The sequence below is a fragment of the Nannospalax galili genome, unplaced genomic scaffold (assembly GCF_000622305.1).
Source record: "Nannospalax galili isolate Female #2095 unplaced genomic scaffold, S.galili_v1.0 scaffold266, whole genome shotgun sequence".
Classification (NCBI taxonomy): Eukaryota; Metazoa; Chordata; class Mammalia; order Rodentia; family Spalacidae; genus Nannospalax; species Nannospalax galili.
In genome coordinates, this window is record NW_008355390.1 from 838,273 (window position 1) to 853,987 (window position 15,715).

At 36.7% G+C, this 15,715-nt stretch overlaps 1 long non-coding RNA gene across 1 annotated transcript in view; it reads right to left on the reverse strand.

The window, feature by feature from the left end:
- The window catches only part of LOC108491745, a 374,575-nt gene that overhangs the window by 319,231 nt on the left and 39,629 nt on the right, over positions 1-15,715 (reverse strand). The window contains exon 2 of the long non-coding RNA XR_001872896.2: positions 13,089-13,145. This is a non-coding gene — a long non-coding RNA (uncharacterized LOC108491745). The remainder of the gene's footprint in view (positions 1-13,088; positions 13,146-15,715) is intronic.

Genomic DNA, 15,715 nt, shown 5'->3' on the forward strand with positions numbered 1-15,715 from the left:
CGAATAGCTTTAAATAGCCCTTGATATTCGTGTGCTGGTGTGGTTCTTGTTATAAAAGAACAGGTTTTTGCATATAGAACTATAAAATTAAATTAACATATTGTGAATTGTTTTGAAAACAAATAATCTAATGACTTTATTATGTAGAATGTCAAGGGACTTGAGTGAGTCTCTAAATTCATAGACGTCAGTGTCAAAACCTAACTATAGTGGTGAAATACACATATAAGCACCTTATTCCATTTAATTTGCATACAGACTTATAAAATAAGATAACAAATAAAAGACTCCTGGAAGTTAATGTGGTTGGGTAGACTCCGTGTATTAGGTTTTTCAGTCTCCTTTTAAAACAGTTTTCAAAGAAGCTGTCACATGAAGGATGAGTCAGACTTTTCTTTTAAAAATCCTATATGAAAGCATGTTTCATAACTGCACATTGGATGCCCAAAATTATTCTTTGTAATGTCTGATATTTTAGAGCACATAAGACCATTATATTTTTCTCATTAAGTAATGTGAGTTACTTGATTTATTACAAAAATTGTGCCTGAAATTCTATGGAAAAACTCATAAATATATGATAACAATACAATATTCTATTCATGGTTGGTACATAGAAATAGGTTATTAATATATGATTCCAAAATATTGGAGATATCAGAGACCTCCTCCTCACTTTGGATATCACTGGTAAGATTGTTGAAACATAAAAGACCCCACTATTTTATGCTCAGAAATCTGACTCTATTATGATAACACAGTGAAACTGAGCCATGATGAATGGGTGAGCCACATTTCCTCTTCCTGTTCAATGTTCTTAGTTTCCTGTACTATCTATCTGCCCTTCTTGGACTATCCTTGAAGTCTGTCATGATAACTTCTTTCTCATTCTAACTAGACATGAGACCTGCATTGCTTTACTTGGGAGCTTTGGGTTACCTTTTCTGCTCTGTTTGTAACCAATGGAGGGCTTTTCCCTTCTTTAGACTGACCTTTCAATCATTACAAGGAAATGCGAAATTGGAAATATCTTAAATAATCCATTGGCACACACCTGGTATTGGCAGAGTGGGTCAATTTCCTCCACAGCGCTCAGCCCAGTCTGGGTTCCTCCCCTCAGATTTGGGGATTGTAGCTCTTTCTCTGAGACTCCCTATAACCCTGCCATCTTAGCCATCAAACTTTCCCTGGTCACAAGGATCCCATCCCATCCAGGATTTTTGTGCACCTATTCCAGGCAGAGTGAATCAATCTCCTCCATCTCTGCTCTCAGGGATCCTCCCCCAACTTAGACTTCCATTTGGAGCTCTATCCCCTGAGACCTCCCTGAGTCCTGACATCTGAGTTCCATTCGCCGTAGATCTATGAATTCCCACCCTAACCTACCAGCCAAACTGCTCACATAGTAACCACCCAACCTACTGATCCAGGACCCTGTGCAGACACCCCTGAAAATCCACCTCAAAAGTTGCACCTCACTCACTGCTCCAGAGCTCACATTTACCCTCTTAGTCAGCTAGACCTTCCCCATGCTGTCCTCACCCCAACCTTGGACATAGGCCCCCTCCTGCTCCTCCCAACTGAGAGTTCCAGACAAGTCTACCAGAATGCAGACACTTGATACCCACAGTCTCAAATTGGGCCTAGGCCCCTTCACCCTGGTTGACAGCTCTTAAATAGTTAGCCTGGAACCATTCGGTACCACCAGTAAAAAAATCAAAGGTGAGAACCAAGCATAGGTCAACTAACTATTCATACCTGATCAAAGAGCAATCAAGTTACATCAACAATATAAACACACAAATTTCAACTAAACAAAGGGAGGCTACACACAACCAACAAAAGAAATCTGTATACCCATTCCACAAGGCAAAAACACCAATAATATGAAAAACCAAGATATGTTCCCACTAAAACCTACCAGTCCTAAAGAAGTGCACTACAATAATAACTACCCAGAGAAATGCCAGGATGCAGAATGTCAAAGAACAATCATAAACATTTTCAAAGAATTCAGTGATGGGCTGGAGAGACTGCTCAGTGGTTAAGAGCACTGACTGCTCTTGCAGAGGACCAGGGTTTGATTCCCAGCACCCACATGACAGCTATGAACCGTCCTTAACTCCAGTTCCAGGGAAATCCAAAGCCCTCTTCTGATCTCCATGGCATTGCATGACACCAGTGCACTCCCATACATGCAGCCAATACACTCGTACACATGAAATGAAAATAATAAATAAAAAATATTTTTAAAAAATTCAGTGGCTTTAAAGTACATACAGACAACTCAAAGAAATCAATTAAGATAGGAATAAACTGACTGAAGCATGAGAACATACGAACTTATGACAGAATAAAATATCAAAGACAATTCAGGACTTGAAAAATGAATTCACAAGAGAAATATTGAAGAAAACGCAAGCCAAAATGAAGATGAAACTGAAAAATTCAATAAGCCAATCTGAAACAACAGGGGAAAACTTTAAAAGCAGAATGAGTAAAATGGAAAACAGAGTATCAAGATTGGATGACAAAGTTAAAGAATTGGACTGTTGAAGAAACAATTTGGGAAAAAAAGAAAACCACAGGATTGGAATATGCAGAAAAAAACATGAAAAGACCAAAATTGCACATCATAGGCATACAGGAAAAAGGAGACTCTCAGGTCAATGGTATTGACCAGATCTTCAACAGGATTATAGGAGAAAACTTCCCTAACTTAAGGAAAGACATACCTATACAAATACAAGAAGCACATAGGACAACAATTAAGACCAGTACAGAAACTCCCCATGGCATATCATAGTAAAAGCACTAAATGTACAGAACAAAGAGACAGTACTGAACACTGCAAGAAAAACAGCTAGTTACATATACAGGAAAACCCTTCAGAATTATGGCTGACTTTTCAATGCAAACTAATAAAAGTCACAAGAGCCTGGAGCAATGTATTCCACTTTATAATTGATCATAGATAACAACCCAGAATACATTAATCAGCAAAATTGTCTATCCAGCCAAAGAGAAAAGAAAAAATACTTCTGTGATAAAATAAGCTAAAACAAATCTTGTCTAGCAATCCAACTCTACAGAAAATACTTGAAGCATAATAAAGGACCAGAGAAAGAAATGACCATACTCAAAAAGTGACAGAAAGAAAAGAAATGAAGGTATAAAATACAGAAACACAAAATAAGACTAAAAAAAAAACATAAAATGTAATGATATTAAGAAATACACACCTTTCAATAATAACCCAAAATATCAATGGCTTCGACTCCCAGGCAAAAAACACAAGTTAGTGGAATGGATTAAGAAACAAAATCCATGTGTTTACCAACTACAAGAAACCCACTTTACCTCAAATGATAGGCTACACCTTGCAGTGAAAGAATGGAAAAAATATTCCAAGCAACTGTCACTAAGAAACAAGCAGGAGTAGGTAGTCTAATATCTGATAAATTAGACTGCAAGTTAAAATTTATCAGAAAAGATCAAGATGATAACTACAATCTGATCAAGGGGACAACTGAACAAGAAGATATCAAAATCATGAATATATATGCACTAAACTCTGGTGCAATCAATTTCATAAAAACATGACTACTGGACTTCAAGACACAGATTAACCCAAAACTCAGTAATAGTTGGTGACTTCGGTACTCCACTTTTTCCAATAGACAGTTTATCTGGACAAAGAATGAACAGAAAAACACCTGAATTAAATGATATCTTACATGAAATGGATCTAACAGACATCTACATAATATGCCACCCAAGCACCAAAGACTAGATTCTACTCAGTGGCACATGGAATTTTCTCTAAAACAGATCACATACTGGGAACAAAAGAGACTTCAAAAATACAAAAAAAAAAAAAAAAAAAAAAAAAGAAAGAAAGAAAGAATTTCATGTATTCTATGAAACCACTACTCAATAAAACAAAATCAATAGCAAAATCAGCTTGAGTAACTATCCAAATTCATGGAAATTAAACAATATACTCCTGAATTATGAATGGACCAAAGAAGAAATCAAGAAAGAAATAAAACTATTCCTCGATCTAAATGAAAATAGTAACACAACAAAACCTCTGGGATACATTAAAAGAAGTCCTTAGAGGGAAATTTATAGCTCTAAGTTCTTACATTAAAAAATCAGAAATCACAAAAATAAATGACAATGTTACAACTCAAGAATTTGGAACTTTATAGGGGAATACTTTAAAAGCTTTTCTAAAAATATTCTATTAAATTAGAAAATCTAAATGAAATAGATGAATTTCTAAATTCAATGGTCTACCAAAGTTAAACCTAGAAGAGATCAACAGTGTAAACAAATCAGGACATTGAAACAGCAATAAAAAAATGTCCCAATTAAAAAAAAGTCCAGGCCCATACGGATTCACAGCAGAATTTACCAGACCTTTAAAGAAAATCTGCAACCAATACTATTACATAATTCAAAAAGATAGAAACATAGAGAGAACTACCAAACTCCTTCTATAAAGTCAGTATTATATTAATACCAAACAAGGTAAAGACACAATAAAAAAGAAACCTATAGGCCCATATCCCTAATAAACACAGATGTAAAACTTCTCAACAAAATACTCACAAATCATATATACAGACACATGTCCATAAGATCATACATGATGATCAAGTTGGCTTTATTCCAGACATGCAGGGATGGTTCAATATACATAAGTCAATAAATGTAATAAATCATATAAATGGACTTAAAACCAAAAACCACACATCATCTCACCAGATGTAGAATAAACCTATATAATAAATGTGCAGAAAAGGACTTTATAAAGTGAACAGAAGTTACTCAGGAATTCAGGTCAACAATCAACAAGTGAGACCTCATTAAACTAACAAGCTTCTGTACAGCAAAGGGAACAACCAATCATGTGAAGAGGAAACCCACAGAGTGGGAGAAAACATTCACCATTTATAAATCCAACAGAAATTTAATAGCCAGAATATTCAAAGAACTCAAAAAAAAAAAAAAAGAATCAAGAAAACAAATACCCCAATTAAAAGATAGGTAATGGATCTTAACAGAGTTCTCAAAATAAATAAAAACGGCTAAGAAACACTTTAAAAATATTCAACATCCTGAGTAATAGGGCATTGCAAATAAAATGCACTTTAATACATCATGTAATTCCAGTCAATATGGCTAAAATCAAGAAAACAAATTATTACAAATGCTGGTTGTAGATTCATGGAAAGGAGAACTCTCATTCACTGCTGGTGCAATCACTATGAAAAACAGTGTGGCGAACTCTTAAAACACTAAAAATAAATCTACCATAGAGTCTAGTTATACTACTCCATGGCATATACTTAAAGAAATCATCCAACTGTGGAAATACTTGTGTATCCATGTTTGTTGCTGCTCTTTTCACAATAGCTAAGAAATGAAAACAACCTAAATGTCCATCAACTGATGAATGGATAATGAATGTGTGGTGCATTTAAAGACAAAATCATGAAATTTGCAGGTAAATGAATGAAACTAGAAGCTGTTATACTAAGTGAAGAAAGACTGATAAAAACAAATGACATATATTCTTCCTCCTTTCTGTATCTTAGCAGCAAATCCTTACATGTGAGTATTTATCTTGCATAAAAGGTAACTGCGGGAGCCAGGAAATGGAAGGAGCCATAAAAGGAAAGGGAAAGCAGGAGTCTCAAAGAGTGGAGACAGGTGGTTCCCTGTGGGAAACAGGGAAAATGGAGGTATATAACTGGAAAGTGAGGAGCAAAAGTTATATAAGGAATCATGGGGGAAAGGGGAACACGGAGCTCAAGAGAAGGGGGGTAAATAAGAGACAGGTATTATGTAGAAAATAGGGGTACATTAACTGAGAATGGAAGAGGAAGGGTTAGATAGGGAGAGAGAAGAGATAGAGCTTAGCTTGTGTGAAAAACCTGAGAGAAATGCATTAGCTTAAAAGTCTTCTGAAAAATACACATAGAGTATTTGTACATGAGTGTATGTGTATAGCTGAAGGCTATATTTCAAGAACACAGTGCCAGACAGGAGAAACTTCCCTTTGAGTTGTTGGTAAAGGTAGTCAAAGAGAGTCCCAAAATAACACAGGTTATTCCACAGCCCTTGATTTCCTCCCAGAACTTGAAGGTAAGATCCTATTTCTGAAGATAAAATATGCTTCGGAAACAGGACTTGAAAAAGCCTTCTCTCTGAAGCTAGCTCTCGTAGCATCAGAGGAGACTATGCATGCTCCTAAGGGAAAAAAAAAAAAACAATCAATGCTCCAACCTACTGTAAAGCCTAAAAGCCACAACAATGACCAGTGGTGCAGTAGTGGCACATTTATCTTGGGATAATCAACAACTCTCTCATTGGATTTAAGGCCCACTCAATGGGAGGGAGCTTATGTGTGGTGTTATAACTGTAGCCAGATATATAGCTGAATATGTAATGTACCCTAGAGAAAAATCTGTGTCTCTCACATCCCTACACAAATGTGAATTCTTGCTGTATGCTCAATATTTATCCTTATATTTGCAGACAACTATACCCCTCAACATTCATCAAAGAAGCTTCCTTTTGCAATAGATGGAGACTATTACAGAATTCCACAACTGGTCAAAGATAAAGATTAAGTGTTTACGAGATGCACAGTCCTAAGTGACACATCCCCAATGAAACTTTGACATATAATCAGGGAACATTGCAGTACATGGTGCAGAAAGAACATTAATGAATCTCTCAATTATTACCAGGGAAGCTTCCTCATCTGACAGATGATGACCAACACAGAAAGCCACAACTGGGTGGGATTGGATAGGCTCCTGTATTAAAACTTTGCCACTCAGTACTCAAAGGTCATTGCAGAAGATGAGGCAGAAAGACTGTTAGAGTCAGGGGAGGTTAATAACCACAAGGAAACAAAGTTTTCCAGGTTCCTGGGATGTTGCTCATATGAACTTATAGCATAGTGACATCATGTTCAAGACTCATGCAAACTCAAACCAGACAAAAACCCACCATAGATAGAACTTGGGAAATGGATAAGAAATCCCATTTTTAGTTGAGGAACTATTGGCAACTGATCACTGCTGGTTGAAGAATAGTTTGTTCTCTAGATAGGTTGATCAGGCTCCAGTGGATGGACTCATACCAAAAGACATTTGTGGACAGAATCTTGACTTGATAGCCCTTAACATATATTACAGAATGTATGATATCCTGTGAGGAATGCTCTGGGGGTATGTAGATTAAGAAGGGATCCAAATATGATCAAGATCTTTTATATGAAATGCACAAGAATTCAACAAAATTTTAAAAATCACATAGATCTAAAGCTACTAAACAAAATTTATTGTTTACCTTTGGCCAGTTGAACCAGAGAACTGAGGTTTTAAAAAAAATATTTCCATGAAATAGGTACAAGTTTCTCTTTTTCAGACATTTTATTAGCCAATTTTAATTGTATGAAATCAGACCTCTGTTATGACATTTCATACATGTATATAATATATTTTGATCATATTCACCTTCCAGTAACTTATACCATGCTCCACCTAATATTGTCTTATACATTCACGTCTTTGCTTTTTTTTTGGTGTTTTTGAGACAGGGTCTCCCTGTAGTACCAGCTGTCCTGGAACTCACTATGTAGACCAGGCCGACCTTGAACTCACAGAGATCCACCTGCCTCTGCCTCCAGAGTGCTGGTATTAAAGGCATGCGCCACCACGCCTGGCTTTGTCTTTGCTTTTTAAAGTCTAGATTACCCATTCTAGAGAAAAGGTGCAGCATGTATCTTTCTGAGTCTGAACTCAGACAGGATTTCCACCAGCAGATAAATGAATAAAGAAAATGTGTTATAAAAGCACAATATAGTTTTATGCAGCCATAAAGAACAAAATTATACCACTTATAGAAAAATGGATAGAACCAGAGATTGTCTTGTTAAACAAAATAACCCTGACTTAGAAAAAAATATGCTGAGAGTAGCTAAGTCAACTGAAAATAATATATGAATCAGAAGAACCATAGTACATTCCACCTAGTTTTCTAAGTTATCTGATAATTTTGCCATGGGCAATGTTTGTAGAATACTATACATCACAGCATTAAAAGATAATATAGCTTGACATTTGGAAAGAAATGATTAAGACTAAGCAAAAAATACTTAAAAGAATAATTGTAAAGACATAAAACATTGTTTAAAGTTTTTCAGTTATCAAAAATGTAATATGGAGAACTTATGTTGGTTGCTTCTTATATTCTGAAGTCTAAAAATTCCAAATGCCTTTGAGCCAACTTTTGTGAAGACCCTGTTGAATTCCTTCCATCTGAGGTCAGTCTCTCTATCTCCAGTCTTTCATGGCATCTGATGCACATTCCTAGCCAGATCGGTCTTACCTTTTGTGTTATATAATCAAATATCCAATTGCATGCTTCAAAACCATGAAATTCATAAGCTCAGAAATACTTCAATATAAAGATCTCAAAAAGAGATAATATTATACTTAGTGGTATAGGATTAGTGGCATAATGTAGGATTATATTATGCATATACTTAGTGGTATATGCATAAAACTATTTTAAAGTCTATTGAGAATACTCAATTGGTAATACCTGATAATGCCAGGTAATAGTTATAGTTCACTGTTCTCTTAATTTCTTCTCAAGACACAAACTACTACTTAATTATGGGAACTTTTGTCCCAGAGTGTTAATCATCTCTAACTTTTTCTTACTATAGAAAACATAATGTAGATTAGACCACATCTGAATCACTTATATGAACTCCGCTTCTAAATCATTCCTCTGATACAAAATTTCAAGGATATCTGTAAGTTAATCAAACTAAACAGTATCTTCTCCATCTGACCCATGTAGGAACTCACAAACTACTTCTTTAAAATCATATCTTATTCTTTTCAAACTAATGATGAATATACATTATCTATGTGCTTGAATATGAAGAATTCATCATACTCATTGATTAAATGGGATCAGATTTGGGAAAATGAGGACAGGAATGGTAAATAGATCAGGAAGAGCTTAACTTGACAAGTTGAGAATAAAACTCAGTAACATGCTAAGTAATTTAACTATGAAAAGGCAAACTCATAAATATGTAACTATCATATTCTATATCTCCAAGTTTCATTTCTGTTGCTATGATAAAAGACTCTGACATAAAGAAACCTAGGAAAGAAAGGGGTTGACTTTAACCTACAATTGTAGGTAATAGTCCACAATTGTGGGGAAATCACAGTGGAAGGAGCTTGAAGCAGCTGGTTACAACATATCCACAGTCAAGAGCAGAGAGAGAGAGAGAGAGTGAAAGCATACATACTTGCATCATTTCCAGTCCCTCTCTACAATTATACAGTTCGAGACTCAACCCATGAAAATGTGCTGCCCACATTCAGAGTGGGGCTTCCCACCTCAATGGGAATTTAAGAATGCCTTTCATAGGCAGGCCCACAGGCCACCCCAATCCAGACAATTCTATTTTAATATTTTATTGTAATATATTTTTTATGTGTATGAGTATATTGCCTGCATGTGTGTAAGTGTACCTGTGTAGTGCAATACCTGCAGAAATCAGAAGAGGGTGTCAGATCTCCTGGAACTGGAGTTACAGATGGTTGTTAGCCACCATGTACATGCTGGGAACCAATCCTAGTTGCTCTGCAAAAGCCGACAGCCTCATAACTTGAGCCATCACTCCAGCCCCACAATCCTGATAATTCTTCATTTACACTTTCTTCCCAGGTAGTCCTAGGTGTGTCTAGCTGACAATTAAAGCTAACTAGTTTTATATAAATTTCAGGAAGAACTCTGATGGCCATATGGGTGAGAAACAAAGCAAAGGAACATATAAGTAACTGGGGGCTTATGGAAAAAGTCATCAAGCATATTTTATTTTGTGCATCTAAGGTAATAAATAGAAGAGTTTGGGATAGATGTAAGTATGCAGTCAATGGGATTTTGATGCAGGCTATTAAGGATAGGATAGAATACTGAACATGGCATAAAATAGTAATTCAATAAAGATTATAAACTGAAAACTCATTAAATTGGTAACAGTGACAGCCATTTGTCAAAGAGGAATTAGTAAACCTTATCAAACATTAACTTGAAAAATCTTACCTCATCATAAACCAACATATTATGTAAATTCTATATTTTTATATTTGATGGACTGAACAAAGATAAGAAAGTCTTGTACAAATTCTTATAATGCCTTAAGTGATCCACTTGGATTCATGCACTAGTTTTAAAGTTATTAATATAAAGTGCTAAGTTACAGGAGTAAGAAGTATAGAAACACCGGTGGGTACCATCACCAGTGCAGTGTACTGTTGGAATGCTGTTCATGTCCCAGGTCTGAACATGCTGTTCATGTCCCAGTACCTAGCCAATGGAGGTGCTGGGGACCTGGCAGAGAAAATGGTCTTGAAGTAGTTGAGCCCACACGGTGCTGATCACTCTGTGATCTTGTATGGGCAAGGCACCCAGAGAGGCAGATGACAGGTGTGTACCACCATGCAGCCCTCCCTGTGGCCTCTCAGGAGGCTGAGCACAGGGCCGTGGATACTCTCCAAGTTCCAATGCTGTCGCCCAAGGACAGTGGGCATGTGCCAGATGCAGGGCTATGCTAGCCTGGCTCCCAGTTGGCAACTGCGGGTTGCTACAATGACTCCAAACTATCAATAAACTTAGTTCTTTTAACAACAACAAAAAGTATAGAGAGACGAGCCTTGTGGGATGTAGATCACTTATAGGGAGTTGAGTACAAGCTACTACTACAACACTGAGCAATGTTAATGCTTAAACTTTCTTTTAAATTAACTTAAACTTTCAATTAAGTGAATTGAAAGTTTTAAGGTCTGTGATATTAAAAAATGAATATATTAAAAATATCTAAAATGACTACTACAGATATTGAGGTTTCTCACCACGCAGGAACCACAGAAAAACTAACTGAAGAATCACAACAAATGAAGAGTTAAGTGACATGTTGTCCAAATAAGTACACAAAAGAAAACTGTGTTAATGGACTTTACAAAAACCCATCAGACGTAAGTAACTTTGTATTATTTGACATTCAATCACCTTACTCATAGACTCTACTTAATCCTAGCGACACCTCATAAGCTACATAGTCATCTTTAGCCCCATTTTGCAGATGAAAAAGGAAAGCCTAGAAGGAACTAAGATGAAGTCAAGGTCCACTTCACACATACATAGAACATGTGTGAGAGCAAGATTTCATATTTTGGGTGAGTTAGGCAAGAAGATAGATACAACAAAACCACCCTCATATTCATAATTGTTTACAGTGGACTGTGGGTTCTTCTATTGACAACATGCCCCAGTTCATAAACAGGGTTAACTACTTTGTCAAGTGTTGAGAATATAATTGTTTTGTTTTTATTTGTAGTTAGATGCATTTAATACATTTAATGCACTCTGAACATAACAGTCTGTATAATAAAAAGACAGAAAATGCAACTTTGGAACTCTTAGATAAAGAGATCAAATGCAAAGTTATCAATATTTTAAACATTCCTCTTGTAAGTAGAGCATCCATCTGGTGGATAATGCGGCTGCCACAGACAAAAGTAGCATTTTTCAAAGGCGAGAGTCCTCAGATCTACATGTGATTATAAACAAGAATAATGACTTAATTCCTTATATCTCACACTTGAGGAATACCTGTTAATAAACATAATCCCCAAAGTAAATTAATATCAGTTTTCCAAAATATAAAAATCAGTTATGTTTCCATTGAATCCCAAAGTTAGGATTTTTTGTAATTTGATCATAAGAAAATTAACACATAGTCACCTGGAAGAAAAGATTCATATGTATATTTCTATATACAATCCTTATATATAATTTGCAAAATTGGTTTGATAGTACCAAATGATTTGATTTACAGGCATTTTATATTTTGCCAGATTTTTCAAAATTTGTTTTTATTTAATTTTTATGTATTTCATACAGAACATCTCAATCAGTCTTAATCATCTATATAACCCCTTCCCTACCAGCACCCTCCCATAGCCCCCTCAATGGAATTCATACATTCTATCATTTGTGTTAAGGCCTATTGTGTCAAGTTAGAGTCCCCAGATGTTCACCTACTGAGGTCTATCAGCTTATCTCTAGTCCCTCACTTTTGGAGTATCAGCTCTTCCTCACCTAGGAGTAATCAGTTGTCAATATTTCTTCAGATAAGATTGGGGTCTGCTGTCCATTTCCCCAGTTCTATAGTGGGTTTTTGTCTGCTTGAGTTTGTATGGGACTTGTGTATGCTGACACCATTGCTGCAGATTCACATGAGCAGGGTCCCAGGAGTTTGTAGGACTCTATTTCCATATGGTCATGCACCTCCTCCCTGGCTCTTACAACCTTTCTGCCTCCTCTTTCTCAGTGGTCCCTGAATCCTGGGTGGGTGAAATTTAATATAAGAGTCCTGTCCAAGAACCAGCATTCTACAGACTCTTGATCTCTGCACTTTGGCCATTTGTGACCTTTCTGCTCCTGGCCTTCAGTTGCATGAGGGAGTGTCATTAACGAGAATTGAGAGATTCATTTGTGTCCTCATTATCCCTGTTCTAGGTTCTGTGAGCCTTAAGTGAAGAGGTTGCATTTTGCCAGATTGTTATAGGAAAGTGACAAAGAGTTCACAAATTTAAACGGCTAGATTTACATTTCAGGATAACAATTTTTTAAAAAGCAAAAAATAGGAACTGATTCTAGCTTTCTGATATTCTTCCTGGAATCCATTATGTATCCAGGGATGACCTTGAACTTCTGGTCCTTGTGAGTCAACCTCCCAGTGTTGGATTTCAATGTTCCAACATGCCAGCTTTACGGGATGCTAGATATAGAGCCAGGGCACCAGCAAGCTAGGCGAGCATCTGAGCTATATTCCTCAGATAAGATTCTGATTTTCTTGATTAATACAGGAACATGATTACCTCAAGTTTCTTAATTCAGTAGTCAGATATTTGTGATAACTAATAAATTACTAATAAAACATTTACACTGATTTTCTTAGTACTTCTACTCACCACTCCAAATGCTTGGATTTTTATTTGGACAATTATCCCAGTGGTATTTCCAAAAATCTAAAATAAGGAGAAATTGAAGAGGATCAGTGTAATATAATTTATATAATCATTTTTATAATTCATTAATTCAATGACCTTTGATAAACTTATTTCAAACCTCCACGAGGCTTTCTTTATAATATGCCAATATGTCTTATGTACTCACCCACCATATTTAGTGTTAGGAGGTTCCCTTAAACCTGCTTGCCCTCAGTCTCAACTCTAAACTTCAGGAACCATACCATGCAGTTAAAAGACATAATTCACTCTAAACTCTGACTCAATAATCCCCTTTAAATGAATTCAAGAAACTGCAATTCCCAGCTCTTATTTTTTCATAGTACTTTGAAAACACTCTTTGTGGGAAATTAGTACTGTAATGTTTCCCTGTGATAAGATGAAATCAATATCTTGAAATCTTTTTCATTCCATTTATTATATGACCTCATATATTGTCTGTGAAAAATCTATTTTAGGCTAACAATTACCAGTTTATTTCAGATATAACAGCATAATTGCCCAGTATATTTTATTAAAAAACAGAATTTTCATTGCTTAAAAGAAATTCTTATTCAAAAAAACTGAGAAAAGTTAAAATTAAAGAAAGAGAAATGGTTTGGCTGAGATGTTAACTAGGAAGCAGCACTGTGACTAGATGCTAAATCACTAGACCAGTTTATTGTCTTCTCGTGGTGATTTTAAAACACCTTTATTGAGACTCTGATGGATGCCAGGGCTTCAGCTGGACACTGGGGATACGGTAACGAACAAGACAGACCACCTGACTTCATAAAACTTAACTCTAAAGATTTTCACTCATTAAAATACTGACTATATTCTTATATCTACTTGATGAATAGAGAATAAAATTTAATCAAGATATCAGGATTTGAGAATACATCTGTATGAATAGCCAAGCTTCATTTCCAATGGCTATCTTTTCTTTGACATAAAATTGGCTCACAAAGTTCTTAGCTAAACATCTGAATATCTCTGACCTACTGGATATTTTTTCCAGGGGTAAAATTTTCAAAATTCAAAGAAACTTTTTTTTTCTGTTGGATGCTTTTAAAGGAAACTTTTATTTGTTTACTGATTTGAATCTGTGTCAACTTCCAGACTCAGTGTGAAACTGAAAACATGCCACAGAAATTAAAAGTTCTACATGTGCAAATGAGTAAATATACTCCACATGAAAGAGGAAAATAAAGACCTCTAGAGCTATCCTACAAATCATTTCTTAACTCCTGTTTCATATGGGCACTTCAAACTATTCTATTTATGGTAGATACTTGCAAAAGAATGGTATCCTTCAAAATAAAAGATTCTGCTTTTAGAAATCTAAAACGCTTTTTTCACTGTATCTTTATACCGCTAACTCTGAATATACACCTACATTGTAGTTTAGTTACACTCTCTTAATAACTCAATTACAATATTTTTGCATTATAAAAATATCAGTTGAAGGGCTGAAGAGATGGCTCAATGGTTAAGAACACTGACTGTTCTTGCAGAAGACCCGGGTTTGATTCCCAGCACCCACATGGCAGCTAACAACTGTCTGTAACTCCATTCCAGGGGTTCTGACAGCCTCGTCTGTCCTCCCCGGGCATTGCATGACATGGGTACACTTACCTGCATGCAGGTATAACACTCTTACACATAAAAATAATAAATTTTAGAAAATATCACTTGAAATCTGGAAAGCCAAGAACCCAAAATTATATACAACATTGTTGCCAATTTCTGTCTTAATTTACAGTTCTGCTTAAAATTATAACAATTATCAGAAATATACATGGGCTGTTTCTCAAATGTAAAACGATCATTGGCACTACTATCCTCAGGCCTCTTGGGGTAAGTCTATAGCGCAGCTCTCCACACCAGGACTCCCTAAGCCACATTCACCCTTCCATCCCTCCCGCGTTTCTATACTCCTAGTTTGGGCCCTGCGCCATTCTTAGTCTTGGGGCCCCAGACACCTGGGGAACCAATACTGCTTCCTGATCCTTCTCACCCAGACCAACGAGTGCAGCCCTCCGAGCCCGGACTCCCTAAGCCACATTCACCCTTCCATACCAACCCCGCCTTTCTATACTCCTAGTTTGGGCCCTGCGCCATTCCTAGTCTTGGGACCCCAGACACCTGGGGAACCAATACTGCTTCCTGATCCTTCTCACCCAGACCAACACAGTCCCTTTCCTGGGCTCCAGGAGCACCACTTCTGGTTCTGGCCCCGCTCTCACCTCCCTTTACTTCCCTGGTCCTGCAACACCCGCCAGCCTCTTTCTGGGGCTGACAGCCTCTTTCTGGGGCTCCGAGGCTACCTTTACTCTCCCTGATCCTTTGCATCCAGTACAACCCAGCTACTCAATCCACTCCCTGGGAAATCTTGGGGCTTCTTCCCACCCAATATGTCTTTGCATCCTTGCGTGGCGCGGTCATGGCCAGGGTCTCAGGTCAGTCCAATACCCAAGTTCCTAAGGCCAAAAGCATTCTTAGAAGATTCCAGACCTAAGGAGAAAGTCTGAAAACTTCTGATCCACATTGGAATTGGGCCACCGCGGACCTCCTGAAGACAAAAATCA